The sequence below is a fragment of the Engystomops pustulosus genome, chromosome 2, assembly GCF_040894005.1.
Source record: "Engystomops pustulosus chromosome 2, aEngPut4.maternal, whole genome shotgun sequence".
NCBI lineage: Eukaryota > Metazoa > Chordata > Amphibia > Anura > Leptodactylidae > Engystomops > Engystomops pustulosus.
Window position 1 is genome coordinate 127,020,244 of NC_092412.1, and position 6,000 is coordinate 127,026,243.

Sequence of the window (6,000 nt, forward strand, 5' to 3'; positions counted from 1 at the left end):
GAGAGGGTGTCTCTCCTCCTAAGGGGGGGGGGACGTTTAAAAAAAAAAAAAAATGGAGAAGGATCTCCATACTCACCTACCTTACCTGGGGTTACGCCGACTGCGGTCCAAGTTCCCCTCCGGACAGGTCCTCGGTTGGCCCGGCGGCTGCGGGCTCTCCCTGGACGGAAACATCGTCCGGCGGGCTGGTCCGCCAGACTCTCGCGCGGACGCGGGAACTACGTTTCCCAGAAATCCTCCTGACCGATGACGACTTCCGGTCGCGACCGGAAGTGACCGCGGCGCGGGACACGGAGGAGGCCACCGGCAGGGGGATGGGCTCCCCATGGAGGTATTTAAATCCTTAAAAGCGGGTAGTCAGTTGGTCTGAGGTCTATGACTCGGGTTCTTTCTTGGCTGGCCGTCCCAGACATCATAATGGCTGATGAGGCAGACTTGGGCCTACTCCACCCCCCGGTGCACGTGAGTGGTGCTGTGTGGCAAGATATACATTTGTTTTTGTTGTGATCACCAAGTCATTGTTTGAAAAGAGTAGAGAAAAACCAGAAAAAAGCAGAATTCCTGTTAAAAAATGCAGTATGTGCTTCCGTACCCTACTAGAAGGCTATAAGAAACCGATCTGCAAAACCTGCATTGAAGAATTCATGCGGGAGGAGAAAACGTCATTTATGGACGAACTTAAGTCCTTTATAGATGAGAAAGTGGTTTCTTCGGTGGCGGCGGCAACGCAAGGAGCCCCCCCACGTAAGAAAGCTCGGATAGTATCGGCTTCTTCCTCAGAGGAAGAAGGGTGCATTTCAGACTCTCCTTCCTGCTCTCTGGCTGGAGACCAGGAACATCAGGATCGTGAGCAGGCAACAAGCTCCCGCTACTTATTCCAAAATGAAGATCTGGACGATCTTCTGAAAGCTATGCGGGATACATTGAACCTTGAAGATGAGGAACCCCCTCTTTCTCGTGAAGATGAATTGTTTGGGGGACTCAAAGCCAGGAAACATCGAGTTTTTCCCCTTAACGATACCCTTAGGGGACTAATTAGTCAGGAATGGAAAGACCCTGAGAGGAAAATCGCGGTCTCTAAGAATTTCAGGAAACGCTTAGTCTTCGACCCAGAAGAGTCAAAGGATTGGGACTCGTTTCCAAAAGTTGATGTACAGGTATCCAAGGTCTCAAGGAAGATGGACCTGCCCTTTGAAGATTCGGCTCAGTTAAGAGACCCGATGGACAGAAAATCTGAAGCACTTTTAAAGAAGGCATGGGAAACCTCCATGCTAAGCCTTAAGTCAAACTTAGGAGCCACCTCGGTGGCGAGAACACTATATTTCTGGCTGGGGAAATTAGAGTCCCATATCCGGGAGGGTACTCCCAGAGAAGACTTACTGGAAAGCATACCGTTATTAAGATCAGCTACTGCCTTCCTTGCTGACGCATCTGCTGAAGGAATAAGGTTCGCTGCAAAAGAAGGAGCTCTTACCAATGCCACCAGGAGGGCCTTATGGCTGAAGCAGTGGAGCGGGGACATTCGCTCTAAATCCAAATTGTGCAGCATTCCTTTTTCCGGGGACTTTGTGTTCGGACCCGAATTGGACGCTATACAGGAAAAGGGGATTTCCAGAGTCCAAAACAATACCCAAGAAATCTTCCTTTCGTCCTTTTAGGAACACCGGAGAGACTTACCGTGGCAAAGGTAAGCAAGGACGATGGAGTTATCCCAAAGGAGGAAGGGGAAGGGGTTTCCTTTTCTCTAACCTCCCAGAGGGTCCAGGAAACAAGAAACAATGACGCCAAAGTGGGGGGGCGTCTCCTGGGATTCCTATCCCAGTGGACAAAGATCACCTCGAATCCCTGGGTACTGTCCATCTTGGAATCGGGCTACAGGATAGAATTCTCATCACCCCCCCCCCCTTCTCCAAGGTTTGTCGCCCCCTTACCATCTCTCTCACTCTACACATTCCTTCATTTGGCAGGAAGTATTTCATCTAATCCACATGGGAGTGGTGGTGCCGGTCCCTCAAGAACAAGAAAAACTGGGTTTCTACTCCCCGTTGTTCCTTGTCAAAAAACCAGATGGATCAAATCGCCTAATCATCAACTTGAAAGAGCTAAACCGCTTCATCGTTTACAGGAGATTTCGCATGGAGTCGGTAAGAACAGCTACCCAACTTATTCACACAGACTCCTATATGTGCACATTAGATCTAAGAGATGCATACTATCATGTACCTATCCACCCCTCATCTCAGAGATTCCTAAGATTCTCGGTTCTCTCTCCCGAGGGCTCTGTCTTACACTTTCAGTTCCGTGCACTTCCATTCGGTATTTCATCGGCTCCAAGGGTCTTTACCAAGATCATGGTGGAGGTGGTAGCCTTTTTAAGACTACAAGATATATCAATCATCCCTTACCTAGACGACTTGCTAATTATAGGGAAAGACAAACAAAACCTAATTTTGGCAAGAGAGTCTTCCCTAAGAATCTTAACAGAGTTGGGATGGTTAATCAACCTGAAAAAATCAAGTTTAGTACCCTCCACTCGAAAGACCTTTCTAGGGATCATTCTAGACTCAACTCACCAAATGTCTTTTCTTCCTCAGGAGAAAATATCCAACATAAAGCATCAGATTCACTCATTCAGACGGAAGGACTCTATACCAGTCAGACAGGCGATGAAGATCCTGGGGCTCCTCACAGCATGCCTACCTGCGGTCGCCTGGAGTCAGAGCCATACTCGGATCCTTCAGAATTGGATCTTAACTTTCTGGAACAGGAAGTCTTCAGGTCTAGACAAGAAGATCCGGATTCCTTCCTTCGTAAAGAGGGACCTGCTGTGGTGGACGGAATTAAGGAACCTAGAGAAAGGAGTATGTTGGCACCACCTCCCAAGCATCACCATAGTGACAGATGCAAGCAGCTCAGGCTGGGGAGCAATACTTCCTTCCCACTACGAGCAAGGGTCCTGGACTCTAGCCCAAGCAAGAAACAGCTCAAACTACAGGGAGTTAAGAGCGGTCTGGGAAGCGCTAAGATCAAACACAGCCTATCTGAGGAATCATCATATCCACATTCTCTCGGACAACATCTCGACAGTGTCCTATTTAAGGAGACAAGGGGGTACAAGATCCCCAGTATTATCGAGTCTGGCTCGTACCATCTTCCAGTGGGCAGAAGAAAACATCCTTTCCATTTCAGCCACTCATCTGAAGGGATCCCTAAACAGAGAAGCGGATTATCTCAGCAGGAGAGAAATCCTACCGAATGAATGGTGTCTCAACCAAGAGACCTTCCTACATCTAACCAGCATCTGGGGCATACCCCAAATAGACCTATTTGCCACGAGGGAGAATTCAAAATGCCAACAATACTTTTCTCTGGAGGCCGGCGAGTCCAGAGATCACATGGACGCGTTCAGCCATCGTTGGAGCGGAAGTCTCATGTATGCCTTTCCCCCAATTCCCCTAATTGCGAGAGTACTCAGGAAAATCTTGCTCGACGGGTCAAGGGTGATCCTGATCTGCCCAAACTGGCCAAAAAGAAGCTGGTACCCACTGTTGAGGTCCCTATCTGTCCAGCAACCTCTTATTCTACCGATTCGGAAGGACCTTCTATACCAAGGTCCGATTTTCCATCCCGATCCAGGAAGACTCCGTCTGGCGGCTTGGATCCTGAGTTCGAGTTCCTAAGGTCCCAAGGTCTCTCTCGGGCTGTAATAACTACTTTGAAGGCAAGTAGGAAAAAGGTTACTTTCGCCATATATCATAAGATATGGAAAAAGTTTGTGACCTTTTGTGGGGCTAATCCCCCCTCTCAGACTAATATTTTACAGGTATTAGACTTCCTGCAAAAAGGACTAGAAATTGGTCTTTCTACTAGCACTCTGAAAGTCCAAATTTCGGCTCTGAGTGCATTCTTCGACCATCCCCTGGCGGACCACAGGTGGGTCAAAAGATTTATTGCTGCTGCAAATAGAATTAGGCCTCAGATTCTGAAGCGGGTTCCCTCCTGGGATCTCTCCCTGGTTCTGGATGCTCTCTCCAGACCTCCCTTTGAGCCTTTAAAGGACGCTAGTATAAAAAACTTAACTTTAAAGACTTCTCTATTAATAGCTGTGACTTCAGCTAGAAGTCTGGGGGAACTCCAAGCCATTTCTATTAGAGAACCCTATATGTGTATTCTCCCTGACAGGATAACGCTGACTCTGGATCCAAGCTTTGTTCCCAAAGTGGCGTCCGGGTTTCACAAGAATCAAGAAATAATTCTTCCATCATTCTACGGGAATCCTTCTTCAAGCAAGGAAGTAGAGTGGCATTCCCTGGATGTAAGGCGCTCGGTCTTAGAGTACTTGAAAGCTACAAAACCCTGGCGCAAAGATCACAATCTCTTTGTTCAGTTTCAGGGGAAGAACAAAGGGGTAAAGGCATCCAAAACCACGATCGCCAGATGGTTTAAGACTGCCATAGCCTCTTGTTACACAGAACAAGGGAAAGAAGTTCCTCCTAACCTTAAAGCCCATTCCACCAGAGCCATATCCGCCTCCTGGGCAGAAAAGAGGGGCGCTTCTCTTGAACAAATCTGCAGAGCTGCCACCTGGGCTTCTTCATCCACCTTTGCTAAACATTATCGGCTGGACTTACCCAACTCACAGGATCTCGCCTTCGGTCATAAGGTTCTCCAGGCCGTGGTCCCACCCTGATTCTACTAATTTTGTAGATCTCCTAGTGGGCCGTCATGGGGGACGTTATGGAAATTGTGAATTAGACTCACCGGTAATTCGGTTTCCATCTAGTCCTCCATGACGGCCTATATATTTTCCCTCCCATGTTTCTTTCACTTTGTTGTAAATTCTGTATGTGATTCAAACAGACAGAATAAAAATATGTTGTATCTTCCACCGGTGTAGTTATTTGGTAGACACTGGCGGGAGGATGTGGGGGGGAGGCTTTTAACCTCTCTGCTTCCTGTCCCTACAGAGGTCAAGGGTCATCCTCCTAGTGGGCCGTCATGGAGGACTAGATGGAAACCGAATTACCGGTGAGTCTAATTCACAATTTGGATGTCTATTAAAATGTAACCGATAGTGAGAGATGGGGAGCAACATTAGACATAGATGAGATGTAACAGTAGCTGATGGGAATATAGTGCATATGGCAAGATAAAATACTATTTTGGGGAAGTTTTAAAGGAAAATGTTAAAAGATAAATATAACTTGCTGTATATTCTCGAGTATAAGCTAACCTGAATATAAAGCAGAGGCCCCTTATTTTGCCACGGAAAACTGGGCAAATCTTGACTCAAGTATAAGCCTAGGGAGGAAAATGCAGTGATCATTGCCCCCCAGTATATAGCAGCCACATTTTACAGCCAGCCGGCCCAGTTTGCCCAATTCATAAAAAAGAAATTGAAAACTTGCCTAAAAAATACACAATGACCCATATTTTATCAGCGCGTGTTTGTACTGTCCCTTTAAATTGGCTAGTGAATTGTAGAGTTATGGAAAAGGAATTACTAGTAGGTACTAATTCATCTGTCCAACATGACGGCCATGTGGAAGACCTCCTGGACCACCGCCTGGAGAACTTTGCACCCAAAAGATAGATCCCTGACACCCTTCAGATCCAGATAATGCTTTACAAAGGTGAGGGGGGTGGCCCATGTGGCTGCCCTGTATATCTGATCTATTGAAGCACCCCCTCTTTCTGCCCAGCAGGCTGCAATTGCCCTAGTAGTGTGCACTAATATTTGAAGGCACCAGGAGATTTTTGTCCATATAAGTGTTCTTTATAGCTGGGCATAACAATCTGGCTATGGAAGATTTAGAAGTGTATTACCCTCAATTTTTCCCAAAAAAGAATATAAAGTTGTCATCAATTTTCCACGCTACCTTGGCGTCTAGATGTTGGAGGACTGCTCACCTGACGGACTGGAAATGCCATCTTTATTCCTTAGTTTGGATTGTAATAGAACGAGGGAAGTGTTCTCTGTGAAAATCTGAAACTATTGGG